This window comes from Saccopteryx bilineata, chromosome 2 (assembly GCF_036850765.1).
Source record: "Saccopteryx bilineata isolate mSacBil1 chromosome 2, mSacBil1_pri_phased_curated, whole genome shotgun sequence".
In the NCBI taxonomy this organism is placed as follows: Eukaryota; Metazoa; Chordata; class Mammalia; order Chiroptera; family Emballonuridae; genus Saccopteryx; species Saccopteryx bilineata.
Genome location: NC_089491.1, coordinates 327,789,251 through 327,802,590, shown reverse-complemented (window position 1 = coordinate 327,802,590; position 13,340 = coordinate 327,789,251). Strand labels below are relative to the sequence as shown.

Here is a 13,340-nt window from a genome sequence, read left to right as displayed (position 1 = left end):
GGTATGATAACAGAGATCTGCACGGAGTACCCCAGGGACGTAAAAGACGTAAATCCAGGTGGGACAAGAGACAAAGAAGGCTTTTGAATGACAAGATAACTGAGAAAAGTCTTAAGTGATGGGCAAGGATTATTATATTGAAGGCGAGGAAGGAGGTCAGGGCTGAAGGTTTCTAGAGAGAAGAGTAGAGCAGAGAATGGTTATTAGGCACGAACAGCAAGGAGTTCTCTGTGCTAAAACATAAAACACCAGGCAGGGAGGGAGAGGAGTGGGGAGAGGTGGGCAGATTTTGAGGTTCTGATGCCAGGACAAGGGGTTGGGAGTTTTTCTGATTAGCTATGGCAGGGATTTAAGTTGCAGGCGGTTGGTCATACGTAAGTTTTATGGAGGACCCAATGGTTACAGAGTGGAGGAAAACAGAACTGATGGCAGGTTGATCAAAGGTTTTTGCAAAAGTTTAGGTCTAAACAGGGGGACAGACATGTGAGGAGAGAGAAGACATCGATTTGAGAAAGAGGAAAGAATTCAGGACTGGGAGTTAATCAGCTGTGGCGATTAGGAAGGAGGACAGTGAACGATCATTTTAGTGATGCTGGCTTGGGTGACTGAGGAGGACAGTGCCACCAGGCAAGAAACAACAGTTTCTATTATTTCAGAGATCTACTGGTTGCCAAGTTATTCTGTCCCATGTCATCCTCCATGGTCACTCTGCGACCATGCATTGATTTGAGGGGGAGAGGGGAGATGTATCATTTTCTATGGTCCACACTAAGCTCTCTGCAGAGAGCCCTGGTAATTCAGAGGAGCAGCAGGAAAAGTCAGCCTAACTGACTTTTCTCTGGGTCCATCCTTTACCAGGGGTGTGACTAGAATGGTGCCATTGGTCCCCATGCCCTCTCAGAGCATGATGGTTGGTTACAGGGGACTAAAATAATACAAAAAATTTACCCTGATGATTCTGTATGTGAGAAAATTGCAAACAAATAGATAATACGATAGTGCTCACACCAGGAGCAGCACAAAGAATAAATTTTTTTTTTGTATTTTTCTGAAGTTGGAAATGGGGAGGCAGTCAGATAGATTCCCATATGCACCCGACCAGGATCCACCTGGCATTCCCACCATGGGGCGATGCTCTGCCCATCTGGGGCATCGCTCTGTTGTGACCAGAGCCATTCTAGTGCCCGGGCCAACTTTGCTCCAATGAAGCCTTGGCTGCAAGAGGGGAAGAGAAAGACAGAGAGGAAGGAGAGGGGAATGGGTGGAGAGGCAGATGGGTGCTTCTCCTGTGTGCCGTGGCCGGGAATCGAACCCGACACTCCTGCATGCCAGGTGGACACTCTACCACTGGGCAAACCGGCCAGGGCCACAAAGAATAATTTAATAGCAGCAGATTCCTTAAACATGTATATTGCTGAATAATAATATGATGTGACATCAACTATCATTTTGATTGCTCCTTATAACAGCATAAAAACAGAAACATTAAAATAAACAATAATAGAAAGGGCTAGAAGTGATTTAAAAATATTCCCCCAAAGAATGAGAGGCCTGTTTGTCTTTTTGCATCAATTGACACTTTCCCAGTCTTGCTATTGTTATCATGGTCCTTACAAAACAAGTGAAAGTTCTATAGACAGGTACATATATACATACAGATATTATTTGAGGGAAACAGTGACATCTTAAATATTTTTCTTTGTGAGCAATTTGTAATAAGCAGCCCAATGAGAGCTAAAAGAACCCATGAAATATAAAATAGATGATGAGAAGTTATTACCTAAATTAAAAGTCTAAAATGAGAAAACAAAAAGTGTTCAAGTGATAATTAAACTAAATTTCTTTCTTCTTTTTTGAGCCAGAGCAAAACAAAGGTTATTCATTTTCTTTTAAAGAATTTTGGATAATCCGATGAAAATCATTTTACCAAGTGCATATCAGCAACACCAGGGAGTTTCATATCTGTGAAAATGAGGAAATAATAAGCTTCCCCATATTTGTAAGAAAAGTAACTTCTTCCTGTAACATACAAATAAAGTGCTCAGAACTGAGCCTGGCACCTGGTAAACATTTTAAATGTTGCACAAAGCTTGACAAAAGAGGCCCGTGGCACAGGCATAGATAGCTAGTTATTAATAAAGGAAGGCAGCAGAGGGGGTCAGACATTGAGTATAATAAACTAGAGAAGAAGGAAGCAAATGTTAAATTTATTAAAACTGGGAAGCCGGCTTCAGTAGAAAATTACAATAGTCCATTGAGCTTAATTCACTAGGAAACTATAATATAACACTTACAGGCTTATTCACATGCTCCAGGTGACCACTGTGCCTTCTGCCCTCGAGACCTAATCCCCCTGCCTGAGAGCAAGGGCAGAAATTCTTGTGCTGGGCACATGCACAGCAGAAACCCGCTGATGCAATTAAACTTTCAGACATGCGCATTGTAAGTTAAGATGGGTAGAGGGAGGAGCTTCTACTTTGAGACATGCACAGTAAATGCCAAATTCATGACAAGCAGGGGCGGAATCTAACCTGAGAAAATCTGGGAAAAGAATCTGATTGGACAGGGGATGCCAACCCTGGTAGGTCCAGAAACGACATTGTTTTAAGGGAGGGTCCAATTCAGGCCCAAAAAGAGTCACGGAGTGGGTTGGAGGATTTGAATGGGAGCTTGATTGTTACTGAGACCCAAGACAATATGTGGAGGATTATCTGGAATCTCTGAGCAGCTGCTTTAACAAGCTTGCCCACCTTCTGTGTCGCCGAGGGTGTATTAATTCCCTTCACCCCAATATAATTTTGCTGCTATGTTTAAATTTCTCCATGACTTTGAAATTTATTTCTCTTGACAATGCAAAAGGACCAATTTCACTGGCAACACAATCACGATGCTTTTCTACAAGAGAATCCTTCAAGACATAACATCTTAAAGTCCTGGCAGCCTGTGTCCTCCTGTATTTCCTTCCCCAGCTGTTTTTTGTCAGGGGCCCCAGGGAGCAGAGCCCACATTCCTGAAACCCACATCCACACCCTGGGGTCAGGTTCTGGTGGATCCAGGAGCCCACTGGGGTTCACTCTCAATGAAGCGGGTCTTGTGCAGAGAAATCTTGGCATGGTTCAAAGACCCCCACATCCTTCGCTGCCTGGTGAACCAAACCTTGAGTAGCTCTTGGTCGCTTCAAAAAAAAAACGTGCAGTTTCCATCGCCCTGAGACGAGTGAGTGATCAACAACCACAGACAAGCAACTGAGCTAAATCTCTTCTCCTGCCGCTGCTGTGGGTTGTTTCCGTTGTGCTACTAAAATCAGGTTCCTTTTTTGCTATAATTTTATATTAACTTTTTTTTTTTTTCTGAAGCTGGAAACAGGGAGAGACAGTCAGACAGACTCCCGCATGCGCCCGACCGGGATCCACCCGGCACGCCCACCAGGGGCGGTGCTCTGCTCCCCAGGGGGCGGTGCTCTGCCCCCCAGGGGGCGGTGCTCTGCCCACCAGGGGGCGATGCTCTGCCCACCAGGGGGCGATGCTCTGCCCATCCTGGGCGTTGCCATGTTGCGACCAGAGCCACTCTAGCGCCTGAGGCAGAGGCCACAGAGCCATGCCCAGCGCCCGGGCCATCTTTGCTCCAATGGAGCCTTGGCTGCGGGAGGGGAAGAGAGAGACAGAGAGGAAAGCGCGGCGGAGGGGTGGAGAAGCAAATGGGCGCTTCTCCTATGTGCCCTGGCCGGAAATCGAACCCGGGTCCTCCGCACGCTAGGCCGACGCTCTACCGCTGAGCCAACCGGCCAGGGCCTATATTAACTTTTTGAAAAAGGATTAATAACATTTGTTTTCCCTTTTTTTGTGTGTGAGCTAAATTTGAAGGTGAGTCCGTTGACAATAGAGGCAGGTACGGTTCAGGCTCTGTGATTTGCTGTCCCCCGTTAGAGAGAGAGCAGATGAGTATCAGCTGCTGTCACCAGCCATCCTGTGCAAGGCAAACCTCTTTAAAAATAGTAAACGTATTTTGGTTTTTAAAATCTTTAAGTTGACTAAATAATTACAGTTAATTCTTTTTTTTTTTTTAGGTGGCATTGAAGACCTTGTAAGAACCACATAGTCTATTGCTGCATTGTAGATTTTCTAGAATCTGTATCCATTTTTTTAATTAGTCTCAGTCAGAAAACTTCTTTAAATAGAAGAGAAGCCTAAATACTGGCCCTTCCATTTTTTTCTCTCTCAGTTATTTCTTAGTGATGATGTTTAATGTTTATTTTATTGATTTGAGAGAGAGAGAAAGGGAGAGAGAGAGAGGAACATCGATCTGTTCCAGGATGTGCCCTGACTGGGGGTCAAACTGGCAACCTCTGTGCTTTGGGACGATGCTCTAACCAACTGTATAACCAGCCAGGGCGGTGATGTTTAAATACAAGTGTTTTAATATACGTTTTTCCAGTACAGGACTATTTATAAATCAAAGAAAACAAGCCCCCTGGCATCAGTTAACATTGCAAAGAGATGCACTACCACAGTCCGTTAAACAAGCCAGTGTCGTACTCTAAGTATCTGCATAAAAGGCTAAAGGAGCAAGTGGTTCAGAAACGAAAAATGTATGAGTCACTGCTAAGGAACTGTCACTCTTAAATCAAGATAAAATATTAAAACTGTCATGCAGGTCAACTGTATCTGATTTTTAATAAACTGATTATTTCAGGCTTTACTTACTATACAAATAAGGGTGTACTTGCATGGATTTAAATATATCTTAACTGTGCCTACCTTGCGTCCAGCCCAGTGGAAGATTCCATAACAGTTTTTTCAGTTCCAAAAGGTTTAAATAGATTTTCTGTTTGGATGAGTACATTCCCTGCCTTGCATGACAGCACAGAACAGGGACAAGGGAAGTGAAGCCGGCACAGACAAGGGAAGCCCCTTGACAAGGCACAGAAATTGTAAGAATCACTTAGGATTCCACAGACAGTGGTGTTTGCAGGGATGTCGAGGCTGGCTGGCTGGCTGGCTACTGAACCAACATAACCTAGATCTTTGAAAGGTTAGGAGGCCCCAGCAGACTTACATCTCAGACATTTTAAGCTAATACTGAGGGATGGCCAAAATTGAAAACAAGGTCAAGTCAATAAGATCACTTGCAGAAGAGCAAATTCCTCTCTTTGCTCTGGTTTAGTTCAGACAATAACCATTCCTTCACAAATGCCAGGACCAAATATTAAATGCCACCTTCCTAAAGGAGTTCGTGGCAGTCAGATCAGGAGAATTCTTTAAATGAGTCATTCATTTTTACTGTCCCAAAATAAAATAATTGGTTTTCTACAGTGGTAAGAAGTCACTGCTATCCTTTAAAAAAATCTGTCTAAAACTGGAAGTTTCAGAGAAGTTGACCCTAAACCTCATCTCTATAAAATAAACGAACTGGCTTAGCATACAGCATGTATTTCCAACTTATTCACGGTGATGTCTTTTGGTAGAACTCTAGCACACCAAATAGAGGAAGTCTTCCAGACCTAAAATGCGACTCCATCATAACTCATCATGCCTTTTATTGAATTGCTTGCATGGGTAATTGGAAAGTGAATGCTGACCACAAATGTGTTATGTTTCCAAATCCAACTTTGACTTTCTCTGGACCTATAGGAGACTACTAATTATTGTCTTACTTTTTTTTTTTTTTGGTAATACTTCTAGATCTGAAAACACAAATTAGAGTTTTCTTTCAGAGAGTCTAGGCTCTGGAAGGAGAAGAAATATGAATAAACAAATCAATATAATGCAAATTACAGGTATTCTAATAAATATATGTCTATATGACCAATTTCTTGAAGTGTCAGGATTGGTTTTGAAAAGGAAATGCCCTGGCCAGTGGTGCTGTGGATAGAGCATTGTCCCAACTCTGAGATCACCGGTTCAAGCCCCATTCAAGGCATGTATGAGAAGCAATTAACAGGTGCAAAACTAAGTGGAACAACGAGTTGATGCTTCCTTTCCTCCCCTTCCTCTCTTTCAAATCAATGGGGGGGGGAGAGAAAAAGAGATGATGCTGCATACGCGTTCACTAAAGTGGGATTACTCCTGCTTTCTAGCCTGAGCCCGATGACTAAGTCCCCTTGAAAAGTAAAGAAGACAACAGGGTGCCAATATTTAATTGCAATCCTCTCTCCTGGGATCTTACTTTGCTTCTTCCCCTGTGTCTGGCATGGAGGTCTGTGCCATGCTCCGCCAAGTCTGGCTCTCCTGGCCTCTGATCACGGTTGTCCATTATAGAATCTTAGGATGGGAAAAATCCACCCTAGTTCAATGACCCAATGACTGCTTGAATCCTCTACACAACACTCTCGATAATAGGTGTTTTTGTCTTGTTTCGTGTTGCTTCAGCTTAAATGCTATTGATGCGAGGGTCTATCTCCTGCAGCACAGTTTATTCCAATTTTAGATTGTTTGATATTAGAAACTCCTTTCCTTTATCAAAGTAAGTTCTTCAAAATAATTTCTTTCTAAATAGTATCTAGTCGGGGCCATTCAAAGTGTTTAGCTCTTTTCCCATATGCTAGCTCTGTAACTCGATGAACATTGACATGATAGCCTCCTGAATATCACCTTTTTCATGATAGAATCATGTGTGTTTTACCTATGTTGAGACTCTTTACCACTGGGTAGAGAGTCTTCTTCCAAATACTCTCTAGTTCGTCTATATTTTTAGAAAGTTTGGCATCTGGAGGAGGACATGATATACTTTAAGAAATGAAATGTGTTAATACAGATGAGCTTGCTAAGCTAAAAGAAGGGAACAGAAACTTGAGCATGATATTAACAATAGCACTCCGCGTCTGTAAGGCACTCTCTTTGGGAAACTGCACAGGGTAATACTGACAGGTCTGAAGTCAGATTGCTTGGCTGAAAATCCTGTTCCCACCACTGATTAATCACGGGGAGGATTCTTTACCTCTTTATTCCCCATTATTTACCACCTAAAAATGCGGATTGTATCAGGGTGAACCTCACAGGATTACTGAGAGGTATAAATGAGTTAATACACGGGAAACAGCCCAGTGCATGACACAGAATAAGGGGTTATGTACTCTCTCTAGTCTACCACACTCCACCCTTTCTCTCTCTCCTTAACAACAGTCTCACTGCCTCAGGGCCCCTGCACGCACTCTACCCTTGCCTGAAACATTCACCTCCTCATTCTTCATCAGCAGGCTCTTCCCTTCCACATATTTCTGTTGAAATATCCCCCGCTTGGAATCCCCCACCCCCACTTCTGCTAAGCAATCATTTATCACATCACTGTGTTTATTCTTTTCACAATCCTTCTCATGGTCGGCAGTTATCTGGTTTGCTTATTTATTTTCTGTCTTTCCCTCCCTAATAGAATGTAAGCTTAATCAGAGCAGGTACCATATCTGCTCTGTCTATGTCTCTGCATGAATACATTGAAGACGATTACCTATAATTATTATTGTTATTGTATTTACTAGTATTTATTATTTCTCTTCATTCTCATGAGTGCTCTGTGAAGCAGGCAGATAAATAAACTCCCATTTTCAGAATAACTAAAATGAACAATGAAATCATTTTATAACATAAAGGGAAACATTGTCACTAAACTGAATAAATCCATAAAAACTCTGCAAATACCTTGAAGCAGCTACAGGGGATTCAGTTCAATGGAGCATAGAACTCCATTCCATGCATCCCAGTTTGCTATATTAGGATATTTCAGTATGCATATTGAAAGGAAACACTAATTTAGAGCCTGAATGATGTTACCATGATCAATATGTTTAATTTAGTCTGCATTTGGCCTCACAAACAAAATTCTTCTAATACATGTTAAGTAACAAAATCTTAGAGAGTTACAAAACACATTCTCACTGCAACATCCTGCTTTCATTTATTTTAGTTAGAATTCCTGGCAGACTTGAATAAAAGAAGGCCACATTAAATGATGCATTTCTGAAGTCCTTGCGTTGTTTTCTAATCTAAATTATTCCTATTGAAAAAGCATTACACTCAATGTACAATTACCAATGAAATTATCTTTGTTTTCCAATTAAAACCAGAGAGTAACTCAATAGTTGAAACTAGTGTAATTGAATTTCTGCTTTGTTAGGCACATACTTGTGGGCTCTGTGATATGACCTTTCCCCTTCTTTTCTACTAAACAATTAAAATCCACATGTATTCTCAGTGTGAACAAGCAACACGAACAACTGCAGAGCAAAATAATAAAAGGCTCCCTTTTCATCTCCCTCACTTGTACTCTTTGAAAAGGGAAGTCCTAATACCTGGTTGTTGTATAATCTTTTTGTGTGGAAACAATTTTAAACTTGCAGAAAATGTTTAAGTAGCAAATAAAGACTTTTTTATTTTCTTGAACTATTTGAGAAGATTGTGCCTTGTGGACAGGCTGTCATCTCCATTCTTAGATCTGACACCCAATGTCGGGCACCCCTCCACCAAACAGCCTTCTCATTCTCACCATGACCTTGCCCAGACAGTCCACTTGAAGCTACCTTCAGTGTGGACATCCTCCTCACTTCTTGTGGAAGTACTCTGTAATGAACAGCCACCACCCAGATGACATCGTCCTTATCCTGTGGTTTCCAACACCCCACAACAGGCAGCTGTCTAATGTGGACATTCTCCCGGGGTCACTAGGGCTCTGATCCCCTTTGCCAAGCCACTGATTGCCCTGAGGGGGTGCCCTGCTTATCCCACTGAGCATCTGACACTCTGCCTGGTCAGTCCTCCTTTGATGGGTGCCCTGCTCACCACACCTAGACAGTAGCACATGGCTCTGGGCCACAATTGCTCCGTTCCACTGGTACCCACATTTATTTTCCTTGGGCTCTCCTAATGACTTTAAGCCTAAAATGGTCAGGAAGACATGATGTGAGATGGAAATGAAGAGAAGAGGAAGAAGAGAGGAAATCTGATCATTTGTCTACACATTCACATTTGCATATACAGTATGCACCCTGTACCCATAATATTTTCTCTGATTGTTTTTCTATACAAATGTGATCATGTTATATAAGTGAATATGACTTGCTTGTCTTCTCTAAAGAATACTGTGTTGGAGATAACTCAATGTCAGCATATGCAATTCCGTCATATTTTTAAAAAAGGCTACATGGTATCCCATAGCATGGATGTACTATAATTTACTATAATTTATGTTACACACACACACATATACACACAGTATAGTTATCCACTCTCTATTCTTAGACATTAGAGTTGACTCCAATGTTTCTTATTACAACCAAAGCTTCAATTAACATCTTCATACACCTATATTTTTAATCTCACTACAGAAATCTCATGACCTTAAAATAGTGATAAATTTTAGAGACTTAGTCCAATAATAATGTTGACTCACGACTTCCAGAATGCTACTTAAGTCTGAAATAACATGCAAAATGTCCAATCTTGTCTGATGAAAACAAAACTATTTTTTTACCTGGTATGACTGGGAGGACACAAAAAGGCTTGCTGAACAAAGTTATCTCCTTCGCAAACCGACACCGTGCCTGAAATGCTTAGGAAATTATCCTTTGAAGGATTTTGCCTATGAAGGTAGTCTGAAAGGTAAACATCTTCCCTGAAAGGGCTGCCATGAACTCATGAGTTCCCATTTCGGTACCAGAGTGGAGTTCACCAGATCAGTAAAACAATACTTGAGAACAAGTATGGAAGATGAAGTTCTCAAGGGCAGAATTAGCTACATGATAGACTTTAGATCAGGGGTCCCCAAACTTTTTACATAGGGGGCCAGTTCACTGTTCCTCAGACCGTTGGAGGGCTGCCACATACAGTGCTCCTCTCACTGACCACCAATGAAAGAGGTGCCCCTTCCGGAAGTGCGGCGAGGGCCAGATAAATGGCCTCAGGGGGCCGCACGCGGCCCGCGGGGCCGTAGTTTGGGGATGCCTGCTTTAGATGAAAGTGATAAATGGAAGAGCAGACATTTGGCAGATTCCCGAGGGCAGGTTCTGTGGAGAGAGAAAGGAAAGTACTCAAAGGAGAGGCTGGAGTTGTGTGTGCAGGATGGCTGAAGTCGGGGGCGGTGGCCAGGGGAGAATACTGCCCAGAGAGCATACTCAGGGGCTCGCTTTAAATCACCGTGCACATGGTCAATTAGGGAAGGGAGAAAGACGAGAAGTTTAAAATTTTAGGAGGCACCAAAAGTTGCACTTTGCATTCATTGGTTAACTATAACTTTTTTATTTTTTAAATGATCTCTCTTCTAGTTTAATAATTTTGTTATATAAATGTAGGAAATTATAATATCAAGTAAAACAAATATAGTTAATTAACCATGGCTAAGTATCATTAAAATCCAGTATTCTTTAGCAATTTGATTTGAATGAAAACCTTACATTATCGGTTTTGTTAGTGTAGTCATTAGTGCTTTTTAGAAATCTTCGGGCTGTGCCAATGTCAATATAACATTTAAGAAATTATGCTGTCATATTTAATGAGTGTTGTGATGTAATTTTGTTGAGGTTTGAAGGTAATACAGAATTTTTAATTAAATGAAATTCTGCCTTTGGCAAGGCAATTTTGTTAAGTAGCTGTAACTCTATTTATAGAAGAGACATTACCATTGTTTCAAAGTAATTTTACTTAGATTTTATCTCTTTTTTTCTACAAGAAAAATTGTATAGAAAAGTATCAACCATTAATTATGCTATTTTGAAAAATCTAACACCTTTTAAGAATAAGCGGACCAAGGCAACCAGACTAATGCATTAGTAGGGCAAAAAATAAATGGATTGTTTACTCTGAATTTCATCTGTCCATAAAAGGGCCCAAGGATCAGTCAGCATCCAAGTTACCAAGACACAGAGCAGCGAGGGGTAGGAAGAAACTGACCCATTGTCAGATTACAGGAATTTTGGCAGACACCCAGGGAGACTGGGGTCAGCAGTGATGGGCATCTAGAGAACCAGAGCAGGATAGCCTGGGCTCTTCACAATCAGTGTGAGAGAACCCCATATGTGGCGGCTGGGAACAGATTCTTAAGGGAGTAAAACTCATACCACCTCCTTTCAGTTACTCTCCAACCCCCCAATGCCATCCTTACTGTCCCAGGAGGGACAAAGACAAGATATGTCCAGTGAGCCTGACCAGGCGGTGGCGCAGTGGATAGAGCGTTGGACTGGAATGCGGAGGACCCAGGTTCAAGACCCCAAGGTCGTCAGCTTGAGCGTGGGGTCATCTGGTTTGAGCAATGCTCACAATCTTGAGCCCAAGGTCGCTGGCTTGAGCAAGGGGTCACTCGGTCTGCTGTAGCCCTTCAGTCAAAGTACATATGAAAAAGAAATCAATGAACAACTAAGGTGCCACAACAGAAAACTGATGATTGATGCTTCTCATCTCTTTCTTCTTTCTATCTGTGTGTCCCTCTCTCTGTCTCTGTCTCTTTTGCTAAACAAAAAAAATAAATAAATAAAAAACCACCAACAACCTTGACATCAACAGGACCCAGGATCTCTTAAAACCAGGTCAATAATGAATGCTTTTTAAAAAGATTATGAAAAAAATGTAAAAGAACGTTTTTTGGAAATTGCTAGAGATAAATGTGTCTAGATTAATTCAAGGTAAAGATGGCTTGCAGCTAGACTCACAAGTGAGGGATTCCCACTGGACCCACGTCAGCCAGAAATTCCATGATACAGGTAATAAGGCCTCTCATTACCTTTCAGACAAGTTACTTGTTCAAAAACTTCCTCATCTCTCTATAGATGCAGACAGTAGGTTGTGCAAACTACATTTAAAATATTATTATATATTAAATAGAAGCAATGATAACATTCTTTTGTGTCAATTTAACACCTCTAGAGGGTGAAATCACGTTCACATGCATAAATGCATCCATGTATTGATATATTCTTTCTCTTAATTTTTATACTATCATTCATTCATTCCACAAATTAAGGCAATATAAGTGGAAACTGATCTAGATTCTGGACAACATAACATGAGGTTCCCCAGACCAGACCCAGGATCCCCTGAACATTTGTTAGGTATTAAGTTTGCATTCTCCACCTAAGATGTACTGAATCAGAGACTCTGGAAGTCAGACCCAGTAGTCTTATTCTAGTAATTCCCCAGGTAATTCTGATGCATACTATAGTTTAGAAGCAACTGTCTAATTTATAAACTATATTTACTGTTTCCTTTATTCCTTACCATTGTAATTGCTCCTTTGGCCATTTCATTTTCCAAAAAGGGCAAAATTTAAAGTTTAAGAACATTCTAATTAAGACAGTGGAATTCCTTAGTAATCCAGTATTCTATTATTTTTAATGTTAAATATAAATCGCCTTCACATAGTCACAAAAAGTTATTTTCAGTTGATGCATCTTCCCATAACTATGGGCAAACACGTACTAAACCATCAGTGGTGATTTATCATAAATGTTAACATTATTATTAAATAGATAAAAACATTTTAAGTGATAACTTATAATATGCACTCTTCATAAGGTATGTGCATTTTAACATGTCTAGGAACCTATTCCAATAGAGTCCAAATATGGTGAACAAGTTGATATATCTACTTGGCAAAGTTTAATATTTATCAGGCCAACAGCTGCTTGTTTAATTGCTTAACATTAGGAAACTAGAAAGTGGTGTGATTACTTATTTAAAGCCAAATATTAATTAGGATCAAATAAATATAGTTCCTTAGATCTCTGTGGTATCTAATCTATATTGACATCTTGCATAGATAACTCATAAATAATTAAACAAAGGCCAGACACATTAGAGGAATCTGCATTATATGCCAGAACTTACTATCTTTTTCTCTTTTTGAAAATTTTTTCCATGATTTGAGAGAGAGAAGGGAGAGAGGGAAAGGGAGAGAGAGCAAATTATCAATCCATTGTTCCACTTAGTTGTTCTATTTAATTGTGCACTCATTGATTATTTCTCACATGCGTCCTGAGCAGGGATGGAACCCACGACACGGTGCACAGGTACGATGCTCTATGCACTGAACCATCCAGCCAGGGCCCAGAACTTAATTTACTACTTCAATTTACTTTTTAAATTATTTATTTATTTATTCATTTTAGAGAGGAGAGAGAGTAGAGAGTATGAGAGAGAGAGAGAAAGAGAGAGAGAGAAAGGGGGGAGGAGCAGGAAGCATCAACTCCCATATGTGCCTTGACCAGACAAGTGCAGGGTTCTGAACCGGTGACCTCAGCATTCCAGGTCGACACTTTATCCACTGTGCCACCACAGGACAGGCATTTAAAAAAATTTTTTTTTCAATTTACTTTTTAAAATGTTGATGGCATAAAAACAGGCCAAGAGGACTTGGATTTT

The 13,340-nt window shown here is 40.9% G+C and overlaps 1 protein-coding gene across 4 annotated transcripts in view; it reads right to left on the bottom strand.

Annotated features, from left to right (window-relative positions):
* Positions 1-13,340, bottom strand: part of PTPRZ1 (protein tyrosine phosphatase receptor type Z1) — a 192,373-nt gene that overhangs the window by 99,478 nt on the left and 79,555 nt on the right. The gene's annotated exons all lie outside the window — the stretch shown is intronic.